The sequence below is a fragment of the Colletes latitarsis genome, chromosome 1, assembly GCF_051014445.1.
Source record: "Colletes latitarsis isolate SP2378_abdomen chromosome 1, iyColLati1, whole genome shotgun sequence".
Lineage (NCBI taxonomy): Eukaryota > Metazoa > Arthropoda > Insecta > Hymenoptera > Colletidae > Colletes > Colletes latitarsis.
The window spans coordinates 34,539,705-34,558,323 of record NC_135134.1 but is presented as its reverse complement, the minus strand read 5'-3'; positions in this window follow the sequence as shown (position 1 = coordinate 34,558,323).

Sequence of the window (18,619 nt, the reverse complement as noted above, 5' to 3'; positions counted from 1 at the left end):
GACGTAAACATTTATACATTTTGCTTGAAAGCTGAGACCCTATATAGACATGTTTCACTTAAAGTTTCATTACCGAACAGTGGAAATTTGAAAAATACATTTTTATTCATTCTCCATTTCTTTTTAGATGGAGACATATCAAATTGTGATAGCAGAGAAGGCAGCCCCGTCGTGACGCAGCCCATCCCCATCGCGACGGAGCCTAGCTCGGGAACGCGGCGCATCGCGACGGAGCCCGGCCACGGAAAGCGACGGGTTGCGACGGAGCCTGGCCTATCGTGTAAATTCAACCTCCCGGGCCAGCTCCAGGGAGCAGCAACACGAAGCACCATCCTGGGCGGAGTACATGCTGTACAGGGAGCTTGCACATTACCGGAAGGAGGTATGTATAGCCACAATCACACATTTCTAACATTTGTAGCGGCCATTGTATAGCCACTACGCCCTTGCCAGAGTATGAATGGGAATGGAATGTAAGGATAGTTTTAAGCGTTCTATTTTTCCATTTTACCAGGGTCTCGTGTGAGCCTGGTCGTCCTGTTAAACACTTAGCGACTAGAGCCGTACGAGGCGCCTGTTTTCCTTCAAGGTTTCGCTTGGGCCTCGGATTCCTCCGATCCAGGCCCGGCGAGCCTCTTGACTTTTATTACTCGCTTTCACTCTAGCTAAACTTTCCCCACGCTAAATATTTTCCAGTTTCGTTTTTCCGTCTTTCTGTCCTATCTCTTTTTCTCTCTCTTTACTATTAGGGTAAGGCTATGTGTATATATGGAGGAGAGTTTTAAGAAAGAGGGGCAGTCCGTAAGAGAGGTTCTCATAGCTCAGTCTGGTGAAGACGCGGTAAAGTCAAGTCTTGTTAGAGACGTCATTACACACAGTCTGGTGAAGACGTAGTTGCGTGTTATAGTTCAGACATTTATATCCTTAACCTGCGTGTGGCTACATGTTACCCACATCACTCGCGGAAATAAACTTTAATAATTGTGGGGTAGCTTGTCGGGTTGTTATTTGACCCCCTAGCCCCCTTACATTCGTATGATAATGTGAGGTCTGTACTTTGTACATCATTGCGACATTTAACATTACATTAACATCTTCATTATTCCAGGTCAGCGAATTAAAAAAAAAGTGAGAGAAGTATGGAGGAAGAAGAGGAGGAAGAGGAGGAACAGTAAGAGGAGGAAGAGGAGATGGTCTAACAAATATATTTTATTTTAATAAATAATAGTATTTAATATATCTTATCCTTTTTTTCAATACCAATCCCAAATCCGTTTCTCCTTATCGCGTACGGTTTTAAAAAAAATTAGTGTGGGATTATCAGGGACCGTGGTTGTTCGTAAAACACAGAAAGTAACTTCATAAATGCTTTATTTGTACTCACACTAATCTCTCTCCCGCTAATGAAATCACTCCGCTAATACTTCGACAATATCTCTTCGCTAATACTCGACAATGTCTATCGCAATTCTCCGCAGCTCACTCGTATTTATTTTCTTCAATACACTCACACCTATGTTCGGCAGTTGCGGAACTTTTCAATTTTTCTCTCGTCCGTACTATCGTTTCTCACTTTTTGGGTTATTCACCCATCAGCTGTTCGGCCGTTCGCTCGTGTCGGACAGCGAACGATTCGCTGTCAGCATCATGCTTTCTCGGGGGTGGGAAGGGGCGTATATATAGAAACTGACGCTTCACTTTTGCTATGTTTTCACCACAGACAAGGTATCTATCATCTTATGGACTTTCGCGGCCGAATCTGACTGCCATACCGACCTGAAAATTCGGAGCTGATTTTAGCGGCCTCTTCTCATGGATGGCGGTCAGTTGAGAAACTATTCACTGAATTAGTATTGATGGGCAGAAAGCTGTAGTGTGTGCGTAAATACATGTGAGTTGGCAGTGCAGTTTTATCAGACGACAAGCCTGTGGCCAAAGGAAACTGCCCCTCCACTTACACACACAATGAACAACCACCTTGTATATGAGTTCTGGCGTTTCGTATAGCTTCGAGGATTCGAGAAAGGCGGTAAATGTGAGTCTATCCTTCTTGCTTTCACACAGCTGAATTCGACCTCGCATCACCGGCATGCGATATCGAATCTTGACTGCCCAGGCACTTTTTACTTTCCGACCTATAAAAATTTCAAAAATTTTGTTTACGGAAATCCACGTTTTAAACCCCCCTGATCATATTTTAACTATTAAAAAAAAATACATTTTTTTACTATGCTTATGGACGTGCATTCTTATATTTATACTATTAGTACGATTGAATTTAAACAACCGAATGAATTTAAGTTTTATGTTCTCATTTCAAGGTTTCATATACGTTATTTGTAAAAAATTTTAAAAATGTAAAGTAATAAAATTATAATTATAAAAAATGATTAAGTAATAACCAACAAATTAAAATTTATTTATTTATTTATTTATAAACGGGTTTAAAGGTCATAATGTACAAAAAAGAAGAGTGCATACAGACGAGTAATGTAGAGAATATAACTATAACAAGAAATACACAAATTACAGTATATTAGAGAATATAACTATAACAAGAAATATACAAATTACAGTAGATCTAAATAAGATTAGTGATGTAGAACGTAAGTTTTGTATTTTCCTAGATGCATCGCGTAAATTTTCTTTTTCGGTGAATGATTTGTCCGACTGACTCACTCGTATATGGAGGCCTGAAAAATAGAATCCATGAGAAATTATCATTATAATTATAAGTGCCTTTCTTTCAACTTAGTTCCATTACTACTATGTATGTATACAATAATATTAATATTATTGTATGTGTAGTAATGTTAACGGGATTGGCCACGTGAAGGCGTGAAGAAAGGACTTTACAATCCCGGAATACACTCAACGTTTCTGAAAATGGAAACTATGCAATAGGCTATACAAATTATAATGTGATTCTACTATTATACATGACATCCCACAAATTTCCCTGTTAATCACAAAACCTTGAATGTATTCAAAATATGTACAAATATATATATACATTAAATAGTCTACTTTGCTATGGAATACATTTATCTAAAACAAGCACGTTTACAAATTTTGCAAATTACGTAGTCTGGAAATATGAGAATTTCTATTAGCAGAGAATTTCAGTTCCTGACCTAACCACACTGTGTCTTTATGAATCTTCGTAATCATTGTAAAATAAACTAAATCTTTTCGATGTGTAGCACATTCAGTTTCTATAAACCACTTTGGATATTTTTGATATACAACATCAGATATAATCCGAAATAGTTTATTCAAAATGAATGTTTCGCTGCGCAATGCTGGATAAAAGTGATCAAATACAGCATTAATAATTCTAAAAATATTTGAAAATTCGAGTGATGGCACTAGTAAATGACCAAACTCGACATTTTCACTTACAATAAACGCGTGAAAGGATATTAGTAGTTGATCGATTCGCTGAAATTCTCTGCTGTTGTCTGTTAAATCATTATAACACATACTACATCGCGATTTTTCCGCGCTTTTTTTGGCAATATATTCTGCAAAGTATTCTATTGCACAAGATTCTAAAGAGCACACTGATGTCGACAGTGATTCTTATTCGTTATGAATTTCTAACTGCGTGTCATCATTCTCAACATCATTGTCCTCTATTTCTACATTATCAAATGAAACATCATTGTTTGATGATGCTAAAGCATATTGTGCTATAGCAACGTCTTCTAAAAGCGTTGCGTCTTCATCAGGAAGACAATTACTATTTAGAGAACTACTGGTCAAATTTAACATTATATTCTTCCTGATAGCAAGACGCACCGCTTTCACAGATGGATTTCGATTGTAAGTGCCACCGTGCATTCGAAGAATCGAGAAGAAATTTTCTATAACATCCGCATTCAATCGAGAGGTCATCAAAAACATGGCACCCTTTCTCTGTAAATCATGCCAAAGTTGCACAGTAGTATTTATTGACTGTCGCAATCCTAAGAAACAAGGCGGAGTTTTAAGTTCATTACCCGCGATAACATATCAATTGGATATATTATTTGATTGTGTTTGCAAATTGCTTTCGATATCAGGAAATAAATCAGCAATAGCGCACTTGTTTGGATTAGGATCGCGAGCACATCTGCTGTTCAAATTATCAAACAAATCATTCAGAGTTTGAAAGAAGCATGCTGTATTCTGCACGGTACTCGATTTTATACATTTTGTAGCGCAAGTAGTAAACAAAGCAGAAGAAACTCTTTTACTAAATACTTGCAAAGCGAACTTACATTTCATTTTATCAAAAGAATTTAGCCTAACATGTTGATCGCTTAATTTGTAAGCCGCTCTTGTGCCTTTATCGCGTTCTACATTCCATAAAGATATAACATCGCACCAGGATACTCTATGACCATCAATTAAAAAATCGTACTTTGATAACTTATTCCTGATGCTCTTAAATAAGTGTAAATAATCAAATAAGAAATAAATTTTACGGCCATTTCGAATAAAAAAAGGATTCTCTACATTTACTCTTTCTCCTGCTGTGCTTTGGTTGCTTGCTGCTTGATCAGAAACAACAGCTCTGACTATTAAACCTACATTATACAAAGCGTCTAAAATAGCATCTAATAATACTGATAACTGTTTCGATTTGATGCCATTCTTTGAAACAAAGAATGCAAGCGGTTGTTTCCAATTCCTGACTAAACCTCTTATCACAAAAACGAGTACCTGCGTCCCTACTGCCGTGCCTCAATTTATTTATTTACTTGCATGGAAACTAAAACACTTTTTAATTGCCATTTCATCAAATAGTAAAACACAATTCCGATCAAAAGCATCCATGTTTGCTGCTTTAATCGCTAAAACATTAAATAAATTTGGACAAATTCCAGGGCAAATGTCGATTTTACCGAACCAACGAATGATTGTGACCGGACTTGGAAGGTGAAACTTGAGAACGTCGCGCATTTTATTGTACAGCGAAGTATAATGCAGTGTTAAACATAAACGATGTACTTTTTTCCTATATGCTTCCCTTCTTGAGGGGAATAATTGCATTAAGATAGGTGCTAAAATAAAACCTCGAACTCTACGCGTAATAGCTTTCTTCAGACATGCATCACTGATATTGCTTGAAAAAATTTTTTCCGTTAATCTATCTACTACTTTACACTTTGCCCGTAATTGCGAGTAAAGAATTTTAGATTTATTCTTCTCTTGCATTAACTCATTCTCAAGTTTCTGTATTTCATCGCGTTCTTCTATTTTAGAAATGGCATTTTCTTTTTGAGGCAAAACGACCGGCTCGTTACTAATATTGCTATCTATAGAATATAAATAAGGAACAGCATCCTTTTTTAATCTTCCAGAATTATGGAAATTATTAATAGAAAAATGGTGACTACATATAAATTTGTTTTTTAATTCAGTGTTTGACATTTCCACCCAGTCGTCCAAGCCGCAATTTGCTAACCACGTTATACAGCGTTCATTGTTATTCATTGGAAAAGAAAAAAAACGAATATTGTGAACATTGTCACGATTATTATTTTTACAATTATAATAAGAACACTTCTTATAATGTGGTCTCGTGTCTTTATGATGTTCCATTATATTAAATAAATTAGAGTCTTATTTATATATTTAAATAAAGAATTTGTGACTGCCAGTAAATTAAAAGTTAATAAAAAGTATAAACGTGATTAAAAAATATTGTTTATGTCACTCCTCTTTATTTAAATACCAAAATTTATAATACGTACAAGGGCTATATACTTATAATACTTATAAAGAAGACCGAGTCGAAAATTATACATATAAGAATTTATTCGTCTTTCCTCGACGACGACTTGGACGAGACTGCCTACCGGTTGTCCGAACATTCGGTCGTTGTCGGCGAATCGGCATCTCTAAAAAGAACTGCGTCACGTACGCGCGGTATGACATAAAGCTCTTTCCGCGGCTCGCGGTCGCCTTTGACCTACACCGACGTGTACATGGCAGCAGGTCGGCCAACGTCTTACATACTAAAATACTATAATTTTATTATAGTAATATAAAATTTATTAATACAAACTCAATATAAATCCAGCGTTACCCCTCGATGAAAAAACACTGGCACTAAACACTGATTGAAACTTGATTGATTATTGATAACAACCACTAACTTTATACTTTGAACCGTTCAGTACGAGCCTCTGAACGAATCTGTCTTTCTTTGGGAGAAATTTTCAGTTGCAGGTGGATAAATTTAAATCGATTTGACGATTGACGATCACGATTGAAATGAATAACGCAGGAAAGAGACGAGCGGTGCGATGCTGTTGCAATATCACACCGCTTGCCTATTTCTAGCCTAATCTTGTTAATCCTGTTAATCGCACATGGCGATTGACACCTACCTCAATCTTTAATCGCTCATGACGATTAACGTATCATAATTACTTAAATTGGCTCGTTAAGAAGGTCATGCTCGATTCCGTTTGCGAACGTCTTTTAAGATTATCGGTCATGGCAGGTGTTTCGTTTGGAAAAGAGTATAGAGGAAAATTGGATCTCTTAACGAAGAGCTGACGCACCGAGGAGAAATCGAATAAATTGCTAACACAAGAAACTGTTTCCTTAACACTGAATATGTATTGGGGTTTCACAATTATTACACAATCAAGAACAGAATACAATAAACACGACTTACTAAATAAACGATACACTGATTTAATAAAACCGGTAATGACCATTAGGAAACTTTTATTCGGTTTGGTTTAACACGACGTTCGGTTGGTTTGGTGTGCGAATCGCAAGTGAGCTCGAACTGCCGAGCGCACCGCGTGGTCGACAACGTGGTGACCAAAAACGGCGCGAGAGATCGCGATCGTCGCGATAAATCGCAGCGATTCTTAACCGCTACAGCAGGAAATAACATATGTATGAAATTAATAGATAATGTTCTATTCAAATATATGGGGTATTTTACTCATAAGGAGCTGTTCAGACGTACCGCCGGGCCCACGACGTTGTCTACGCGCTTTATGGCAATCAGTCAAAATTTGTACATCCTCATCCACAATAGTTTCCACCAATAGCAGTAGAACCGCGACTATGTAAACCGCGAGCATCGCCAAGAATGTACTTGTTCTTCCAAAAAGTCAATCGAATAAAGAACACACAAACCGCTATCAGTGCATTATTTATACATTACCTGCTCCGACGACATTAATTTGCCGAACGAGCAAGCCGGGTTCGCGACTTGAGAACGTACAATTCTCAAAAGAAAGTCCACGATACATATCCGGTACAGGAGCATATACATACATACATACATACATATGTATGCTAGAAACCGGAAAATTGTATAGACTTTGCTGTACAGCCATTTTTTAATAGCAGAGAAAAATTTTTAAATCTGAAAAAATTTGAGAATACAGCAAGAGAGGAATGACCGAAACAGGTCGATATCGCGTTATTTAAAAGCCACGACCCAGACAAAACCGAGCAACGAACTTGAAAGGCCACGGCCTTCCGAAACAGGTACGAATGTATCAAGATTAGTGTGCGATAATATAAAAACAAAGGAAGTGTATGTGAATGAGAAAGAAAGAGCGAAGGAGTGAAGGAGAGAGTGAGCGCGGACGGCGAATAGAAAAAGTGTGAAAGTCGGGAAAGGAATCGTCTTTTGGGATCACAAAAGAGTGTTGTGGCGACAAAGCGGGATAGCATTTGAGGGTCTTGCAAAAATACCCACGAAAGTGACAATTATACTTTATTCCAATTCAACACGGCTCTTTTATTTACTCTTTGTTTAGCAATTTAAAAAAACACTGACTCGTTAAAATCAGTCATATTAAAATGAATGGAAGTTGACACCGCCCCTGCTGAAAATAAAAGACTGGAAAATTTTTCTTCTTTCCATGAAGGAAACTCTTTCACATAATCTTTTTCTAAGGCGAAGGAGAGAAAGTCGATTTCGCCACGGCAACAATAGTTGGATGCGACGCATGGACGTTCCCCCGAAATAGGGGATCGGTTTTTGTTTTCCAGAGACGCGAGCAAGGCGATCGAAAACGCGAAACACGTTACATAGTTGGATAACGGAGAGAGTCGCGAGGTTCCGTATGAAATAAAAAGACACGACCCCTAGCAACAGCGTGCGTGTTTTGTTTGCCCCACATAGTCACCCAAAGGCTAAAGCTTGAAATTAAAATCAAAATAAAAATTAAATATACAATATAAAATTTTTCTATATTGCAGAAGATAGGGATACATTGTAGTTAACTGTACTATGTATAATTCATTTCAAACACTTGAAAAATCATCTTCAGTCTTCTACATTCATCATCAAGCCTTTCTTTTTTGAATGTAGATTAACTTGTTTTATTTCCAATTAATTTATATTTACAGGCATGTCTCTATAAATTTCAAATCCATTAATTAATTTGAATTTGTGATATTACGTTAGTCAGTTTCAAAAATATGGTTTCGAGAAAAACGCATTTAAAATTTTTGATATGATGATTAATCACTGGGTACTCTTCCCTTTAAATGGCTTATAAGAAAGAGGAATAAAAATACAATAATAATGTGGCTATGTTGCTGAGCTGCGCACGATGTAACACCGTTATTAGCTCCGAACGAAGTGTCTTTCCCGGTCTGGGAAAAGTCCCCATGCAGTTTTGACGAAGGCCTTTCAAAGGCCTTCGGGGGTGGTTTATGACCGAGCCTGGCGCTCGTCGCTGGGGTCCGCTCGCCTACGCGACGCCTTGCCTCTCGTCGTGCCCTATGTTTAGGAGAAGGGTGTCGGGATTTCCAACAAGCTATAACTTTGCTATTTTTACGAATTTTAATGAGTCTACGTTTATTATAATTGCTAAATGAAAAGGACAAGTTGCGAGCCAAAGATCAATTGCGGGGTCCTTAAAAAGGACAGATTGGCATTTTTGTTCTCATTAATGTTTGTGGCGTGTTTGCGAAGGATGTGTCCGATATATACATATGTATATAATCAATTCACTTTCCTTCAATAATTCTCCATTGCAAAAATTCTACAGTGTTCTTACATTTTTTTATATTTAAAAATTTTCCCATGTTATTTACACAAATTTATAGTTCCTAGCATGTTAGAATTAAATTTTTAAACGATCTTGTAAGAGTCAGGAAAAGTAACGTGGGCGTTTTCAAAATAAAACTTGGTCCTTTATTGCGTCCGTTCCTGGCGATGGTCGCTACAAGAATGCGTTCTTTCTAGTCTAAGGCGAATGCCTTCGCCAGGGTGACCGTTTGTTTCTTTATGACACCCCTGCTCTCAAGGAACTTTTCCTTGAGAGGGGTCATGCGTTGACAAAACGCACGTGGCCCGTCTTAGCCACTCGCTTAGTTCGATTTCCTAACAATCTGTATTTCGCTAAGGTTCTGGGGTAAGTGCCGTGGGGTTCATCACATTCCTCTTACCAAAAGGCAAAGCAATACATTAGGTGATAAGTCTACTCGTATACCTCGTCGGTGCTATCACCTAATGTATTTTTTCGGCCCGATTCTCTGGGGCTCTAGAGCCCCATTACCATTTCCGTGTCACTCGCAACGTTACCAACAGATTTAGAAATGAACACAAGAGGAAGTGAGACAGAAAATGAAATTACAGAAATTTTATTATTTTTTAACAGAATGCAAGCTGTACGGTCCATAATTGGACATTAATCGATTAATTTCATTGGAGTAATCAATCGATTAAGGTTATTTAAAAATTTCAAGATTATTAAAATACCTAAGGATGTATCTTATTGATACGTACACCGCAAATCCTCTATTTTTTATTTTAAATTGTAATAGATCATTTATTTAAAAAATAACTTCGCAAAGACGTATTTGCGACTCGAAATCAGTATTATCAAACCGCGCATCGGGGGCCCCAGGAACTCCTTATTCCACTTTCGCACACTATGCCCAATTGCGTATACGTGAGCTCGTAAAGTTTCGGAAGAGGCGAGAAGAACAGGCTGATACTCGCTTTCCTTCTCGCTCTTGCATCGCTGACGTCGCTTACATTTCTTGAAAGCAGGCCTGACATCGCCAATCGCCACACGTTCGAATCGTCAGTAAACGGCAAAAGCCATAGTGACTGACAGACCATATATTTCTCGAAATCGGACCTGGACGCTTTTCGAAGATTTATTGACTTTCCATACGAAGCGATCATGCACTATACAGGGTGTTCGGCCACCCCTGGGAAAAATTTTAATGGGAAATTCTAGAGGCCAAAATAAGACAAAAATCAAGAATACCAATTTGTTAATGGTGGCTTCGTTAAGAAGTTATTAACGTTTAAAGTTCCGCCAATACTGAATTTTTTTCTCGAAAGTGGATAAGATTTCGGGCATATGTCTAATGACAAAAAATGATTCTAACTGACCCCCGCAATTGAAAATAATTTTTTCAAAACGATTTGAAATTTTTTTTTCGTCGAAAAATTTCACCACCTACCCGAATTTTTTTCTCGAAGGGAGGTAGGATTTCGGAGATATGTGTATTCATAAAAAATGATTGTAATTGACCCCCGCAACCGAAAATAATTTTTTCAGAGCGATTTGAAATTTTTTAATTTAATTGTTAATAAAATTCAGTACGGGTGGAACTTTAAACGTTAATAACTTTTTAACGAGGCCTCAGTCAAAAAATTGATATTCTTGATTTTCGTCTTATTTTGGCCTCTAGAATCCCCCATTAAAATTTTTCCCAGGGGTGGCCGAACACCCTGTATATATAAAGTTGTATAGCTTTCGCCGTATACCTACTTTCTAATAATATGGGAAAATTTTAAAATATGAAAAAATGTAAGAATACTGTAGAATTTTTGCAATGGAGAATTATTGAAGGAAAATGAATTGATTAAATCCATATGTATATATCGGACACATCCCTCGCAAACACGCCGCAAACAATGAGAAGAAAAATGCCAATCTGTCTTTTTTAAAAACCCTCCAACTGATCTGAGCTTGCAACTCGTCCTCCTTATTTAGCAATTATTATAAACGTAGACTCATTAAAATTCGTAGAAGTAACAAAGTTATAGTCATTTAAAGCGAAGAGTACCCAGCGGTTAATAATCATATCAGAAATTTTAAATGCGTTTTTCTTGAAACCATTTTTTCGAAACTGGCTGACACAATATCACAAATTCAAATTGATTAATGGATTTGAAATTTATAGAAACATGCCTGTAAATATAAATTAATTGGAAATAAAACAAGTTAATCTACATTCAAAAAAGAAAGGCTTGATGAATGGAGATGACTGAAGATGATTTTTCAAGTGTTTGAAATAAATTTTACATAATACAATTAACTACAATTTATCCCTATCTTCTGCAATATAGAAAAATTTTATATTGTATATTTAATTTTTATTTTGATTTTAATTTCAAGCTTTAGCCTTTGGGTGACTATGTGGGGCAAACAAAACATGCATGCTGTTGCTAGGGGTCGTGTCTTTTTATTTCATACGAAATCTCGCGACTCTCTCCGTTATCCAACTAACGCGTTTCGCGTTTTCGATCGCCTCACTCGCGTATCTGGAAAACAAAAACCGATCCCCTATTTCGGGGGAACGTCCGTGCGTCGCGTCCAACCATTATTGCCGTGGTGAAATTGACTTTTTCACCTTCGCCTTCGAAAAAGATTAAGTAAAAGAGTTTCCTTCATTGAAAGAAGAACAACTTTCCAGTCATTTATTTTAATATGATTGATTTTAACGAATCAGCGTTTTTTTAAATTGCCAAACAAAAAGGACAAATAGGGCAGTATTTCCAAATATTTTCAGATTTAAAAATTTAAAATTACATTGAAATTCATTTGGTTGTTTAGACTCAATCGCATAAATAGTATAAATATATGAACGCACGTCCATAAGCATAGTAAAAAAATGTCTTTTTTTTCATAGTTAAAATATGATTAGGGAGTCTCGAAACGTGTATTTCCGTAAAAAAAAATTTTGAAATTTTTTTTCATTATGGTTGTTTGCTTATATGTATGTGCATAGATAGGTCGGAAAGTAAAATGCCTGGGCAGTCGAGATTCGATATCGCATGCCAGTGATGCTAGGTCGAATTTCAGTTGTGATGAGAGCAAGAAGGGTTGACTCACATTCACCGCCTTTCTTGAATCCCCGAAACTATACGAAACGCCAGAACTCATATACAAGGTGGTTGTGCATTGTGTGTGTAAGTGGAGGAGCAGTTTCCTTTGGCCACAGGCTTGCCGTCTGATAATACTGCACTGCCAACTCACATGCATTTACACACACACTACAGTTGTCTGCCCCTCAATCTAATTCAGTGAATAGTTTCTCAACTGACCGTCATCCATGAGAAGAGGCCGCTAAAATCTTCTCCGAATTTTCAGGTCGGTATGGCAGTCAGATTCGGTCGCGAAAGTCCATAAGGTGATTGGTCTACTCGTATACCTCGTCTGTTTGTGAAAGGTCTGCTCGTTTATCTCGTGTGTGGTTGCAATAACGTTTGCGAACCCTATGGGTAATAACCGAGGTTCTCGTCCCAGAGGTTGAGTGTTCTGTTTTATTGCACTGAATTATGCTGTTCACTCTTCGGGAGAACTCTGTGAGTGCAGTGTGACCAGATCGGGCATAATTGAGTGCATCGAAATTGACAATAGCGACGACGAACTTCCTTAGCGTCTAACGGAGTAGTGGGGATAGCAGGCATATTCTACCGCATAAGCCACGTATACATGAGCTCGGCACTGCACCAACTTCGGGAAATCGATAAAGAACGCTAGTGTGAGTCTTTCCTTCTTGCTCTTGTAACAGCTGAAATACGTCTCGCGACCAGTGTGGCCAAATCGGGCATAATTGTGTGCATCGAAATCGACAATAGTGACGACGAACTGTCTTAGCGTCTAACGGAGTGGTGGGGATAGCAGGCATATACTACCGCACGAGCCACCTGTACGTGAGCTCGGCACTTCGCCCAATTTCGTGAAAACGATGAAGAACGCTAGTGTGAGCCTTTCCTTCTTGCTCTTGTAAAATCTCGCGATAATTGGCATACGAATCCAAGTCTCGACTGTCCCAGCATTTTTCCTTTCCGACCTATGTAAGGTATAAGGAAAGTATCATAATGAAAAAAAAATTTTTGAAATTTTTTTTAACGGAAATATACGTTTTAAGACCCCCTGAGCATATTGTGACTATTAAAAAAAAGAAATTTTTTTTATTCCTATGCTATTAACATAAGTCGAATATACACAAGGATATCTTAACGATAATTTTTGTTAATAAATCAACAGTTGTAAGGGATGGGGTGAGTCGCGGGGATGTATTGGGGGGAAGAGGAGAGTGTTACGGAGAGAGTGTGTAGGTGAGGATGTAAGCAATTAAAGGGGCACCAAGCTTCGGTGGAAAGTAGAATCAGAACACGAGGGCGGACTCGTAAGTTTATTCGTCGTTGCTCGTTACAAAACTCCGGCGGCAGGTCCGTTGCCGGCGTGGGCTGGTCGTTGTCTGGGTCTGGGCGCGGGGCCTAGGAGACTGGTGGCGACGCTCCGCGTAGGTGTCGCGTATCGTGTCTCGTAGGGGCGCGTAGCCGTGGCGAACGCGAGCTTCTGCTGACGTTCCCGTAAGAGTTTGTGGGCGCTCTCCTACAGCTTGGCACACCCGCATAGGAGCCGGCACTGAGGAGCTTTCCCTAGCAAGGGCACCCGACTGGATGACAAGTAGTTTTCCCGCAACTTGGCATACATAGCCTAGTCTCCGTAGGTTTTTAAAGGGTAATAATTAAAAATAAAATTCTATTGCATGAATAGCAATCAATTTAATGTATTTCAGTAATGAATTCAGTAGGGATTACAAAAAAAGGCAAGACGAATGTGCACATTTTAATATACGGCGTGTGGTAATGTTATAAATAAATAAGGATTTTTTACATCCTAATGGAAGGAGTGAAATTGAGATCCATCAGATTTCCATTGAACGGTAACGTGCACGTTATTGTTTTTCCAATATTTCGATTATTTTGTTATGTAAAGTTAAGTCAAATATATAACATTTGATTGTGTGTAACAAATTGATACGGTTATTAAAAAACATAGCGGGAAAAATCAGTATTAATCTATTTCTGTAGCAATTAATTCCCCTATTTGGATCATATCTTTAGAAAATATTTGTTACTGAAGATTGTTACAGCGTGCACGGTACTGGTTAAGAGTGGTTTTTCATTTTAATAAATTTTTGTTGGGTTAGATGGTTGGTAATGCAGTCTACAAGTTACGGTGACAAAACTTTCTTTATTTGTTATAAGATCTTACTAAGGTCTGTCCGCGATCGTCGCTTGTAGAAGAGTCCTCTCTTTTTCGTTTTCTTCTCCGTGTCACCCCTCCGTTCGCACTGGCAAAATTGTTAAACAACCCTGATTGGTTAACCCCACGCGTTGGGCCTTTCCAATCAGGGCCGCTTATTTTCCCCAAATCACCGTCTATTTCTTCCACCCTTTGCGTGCTTGTTTTCGAAACGGCGTGGTGATCGAGGGGGACGACGTTGCGTCCTCACTGCAGGATTTCCTTCGAGCCACCCGCGCTGGGCCCACTTGGCGAAACTCCGATGAGAACGCGTCGAGTGTCCTCCGGAAATCCCTAATTTACGACGGTCCATATTTGCTGTTGAGGGACTTAGAAAAAGAATTTACTGAATACATTCGCTACGCGAGTCTGGAAAATATCTTCCTCAAAAACAGCTTCGATGAACAAGAGTCGTAAATTACGTGGGCCGTTTGCACGAAAGAAAACTCTCTCTTGTGCGTACGACCGGACGCTACATTTTATTTCTTAATTAATCCTTTAAGAGTGAGACTACTTTGAACAACATTATTCTAAAACATTTGTGGAATGCATTTTTAACGTGGTTTAGGTAGGTATGTAATAGTTCATTGAAATTCATTCAGCCGTTTAGACGCAATCATGTTAATAGCATAGGAATAAAAAAAAATTTCTTTTTTTTTAATAGTCACAATATGCTCACGGGGTCTTAAAATATGTACTTCCGCTAAAAAAAATTTTCGAAATTTGTTTTCATTATGATACTTTCCTTATACGTTACATAGGTTGGAAAGTAAAAATGCGGGAGCAGTCGAGACTTGGAATCGTAGGCCGATTATCGCGAGATCGTATTTCAGCTGTTTCAAGAGCAAGAAGGAAAGGCTCACACTAGCGTTCTTTATCGATTTCCCGAAGTTGTGCGAAGAGCCGAGCTCACGTACCCGTGGCTTATGCGGTAGAATATACTTGCTATCCCCACTACTCCGTTAGACGCTAAGGAAGTTCGTCGTCACTATTGTCGATTTCGATGCACTCAATTATGCCTGATCTGGCCACACTGCTACCGACTCGATGGCATCACCGTCCAGTAGCGACCAGCTGTCACTACCGCCCCGATGGCAATGAAGTCGTCATCGTCCAACAGCGACTAGACATCACTGTTGACTGTCAGACCAATATCGTCACAGGAGGATGGCAACAACTTTGCCATTGTCGTGACGATGGTCTTCGTTTCAGCGGCGGCCCCCCTCACGAACCTCGATTCGTGCGGCGTACGCCGCTACAGGTGATCGCGGCTATTGCTACCGCCCCGGATTTACTACCTGTAGATATAGTATTTCAATTAGCAGTTATCACCTGTTTCTGCATGCACAGGTTTCGCCCTTTAACCAGAGCGAGGTCGCTCACTCCACCGTCGCCACCCAGGGTTTCAGTCGCTCCGCAGCGACGACGAGCTTGGCGCGTCTGCCTCCTCGTAGATCCCCAACCTCGTACCGGTCGTTAATGAGGACCCAATGGATTCTGAACGGTCCCTTAAATTTGGGACAAAGCTTCCTGCTTTCCCTTGTTGCCCGTTTGCTGGTGATCTCGACCATGACCAAATCCCCTTCCTGGTACTTCGTGGCCTCTCGTTGGGTTCGATCATATAACTCCTTCTGTTACCTCTGATCCTCCGCGACGTACTCGCTGATTCTCATCCGAAGCTTTTTCAGGTCCAGGCGCTGCATTTTTATTTGCACATCTTGCAAAATCCGCGATTCCGCTGTGGTCCTAGCGTTGAACCCCAATAATGCTTCCGCGCGCGTCGCGGCAATACCTTTATTGAATGTGGTGTTCATCGCGCCTTGAATTTGGTTTACGTATTCGTCCCATTTATTGGACTCCTTTCCGGTCACAGTCGCTGCCAATGATGCCACGATGATCCGCTCGTATTGTCCATTCGCGCGCGGTATAGCGACCGCATTTAAAATATACCGAATTCCGTACGTGGCGCAGAATATTTTAAATGTTCTGGCCGTGAAGGCAGTACCTCGATTGCTAATAATACGGGATGGGACCCCAAACAAATGAAGCACATTCAATAGCATTTTCACCGCCCGCTTAGTGTCTCTGGCGGGTTCTATGATTGTAAATTTTGTGAAACCGTCCACAATAACGAGCAGGTACTTATTCTTGCGTGCACTCTCCTCGAAGGGTCCGACGTGGTCTATGTGGATTGTATGGAACGGCACAGGGATCTTCTCTATGGGGTGCAGTTTCCCTTGCCTCTTGCCCGCCGGTCGCTTATAGTATGTGCAATTCAGGCACGCTTTTACATACTTTTTCACGAATGCACTCATTCCCGCGAATCAGTAGTTCTCACGAATCCGTCCCAATGTTTTTTCTAGTCCCAGATGACCCGCATCGTCGTGGCATAAGAGACAGATCTGGAATTTCGCCGCTCTAGGCACCACCCATGCAATACACCCCTTCTCTAGACGCTTATAAACCTTGCCGTTCTTGAGGACGAAGTCGGCGAAATACTGCTTCGTGTCCGCGTTCCGAATATTCTCAGTCAATATTTGCCGAATTCGACTCAATTGGTCGTCCTGTAGTTGAGGCTGAAAGTATCCAATCGGCCTTGGTAATATCTACTGGGTAGATTTCCACCCCTTGTACAAGGTTTCTACTAAGGGCATCCACATGCTGCATTTTCGTTCCTGCTCAATACTCAATGTTGAACGTATAATCTTGCACTTCCAGCCTCCATCTTCTAACGCGAGGTATCAAATCCTTCTTGGTGAACGTTGTGCGTAGAGTGTTGCAGTCCGTAAAATTTATCCCTAGTAGGTAAACCCGGAAATAACGGAGAGCGAATACGACGGCCATCGTCTCCAATTCGTACGAGTGATACCTGCTTTGGTCATAGGTGGTTTGTTTGCTGAAGTACGCTACCACCCGTTGATCACCTACATGGTATATTGTAGTAGGATGGCACCCAATCCTAACGAGCTTGCATCAGTGTGTACCTCGGTTCGAAGCGCGCTGTTGAATATTGCCAGAATCGGTCGCGTCGTAAGGGCCTCTTTTATTTTCTGCACCGCTTTCTCTTGCGCGTCCTCCCATCTCCACGGCGTGTTTTTCTTTACTAACGCTGTTAATGGCGTGGTTATTGTCGCGTACCCTCGAATAAATTTTCTAAAATACCCTGCGAGTCCGAGGAATTGTCGTACTTCCTTGACGGTAGTCGAGTTTGGCATGGTGAGGACAGCCTGTACCTTTTTACGACCTGGCTTAACGCCTTCTGCGCTTATTTCTCGGCCGAGGTAGTCAATGCTAGTCATCAAAAATGAGCATTTCTTCAAGTTTAGTGTTAAGTTGTATTCCCTTAATTTGTTCACCACAGTTCGTAGTTTCTGTAGTCCTTCTTCCATGGTGGTCGAGGGTATGATTATGTCGTCGATATATGGTAGCGCTGTTGAGTTTTTCAGGGGTCCCAATACAGTGTTGATCAGGCGCTGGAAAACTGCAGGCGCATTGGAGAGTCCAAACGGCATCCGCAGGAATTCATAGTGTCCGTCGGGTGTTATGTACGCCGTCTTTTCTATTGACTCGTCGCTCATCGGTACTTGGTAATATCCGGAAGCCAAATCCAGCCCGGTTAAATACGCGTTCCCGCCTAACCGATCAATTTGGTCCTCTATCAGCGGTGACGGATACCGATCCTTAACAGTCACCGCGTTACTGGACTGGCGTACGGTAACGTGGATTCCCGAACGATGCCATTGCTAATCAAATCCTCAATCATTTCCCGCACGACTTTTCGTTCCACTTCAGCCATTTGATACGAATTATAATATATTGGTGCGTCAGTCGTACAATTTATTTTCATCTGTATTGCATTCGTTTCCTCCATGGTTCGCATCGAGGTCGAAATCCGGTCCTTGTACGACGCGATAAGCTTCCTACATGCTTCCTTCGCTTCGTTTTCGATTTCTCAAAACACTATTTCTTTTAGAAGCGCCGTTTCCTCCATTGCGCAAATGTCCAGTGCGTCCGATACCACTCCAGTCTGTGACAGTTCCCGTATTGTGATACTATTCTGCCGTTTGAACATCGCGATATGTGGTTGATTCAGAAAGTCGCGACCGACGATTGCTTCGTACAGCATTGAGTCCGATTCGACGATTATTGCTCGTACTTTTACCGTGGCTACCATAATTTTGATCGTAACATCGACGAACAGGTCAGTTGACGTTGCAAATCCGGTGAACCCTCGTAATTGTAACTGGTCACCCGTGACTGTCTGAATCTCTAACCGTATCGCGGTCGATTTTTGAATTAAC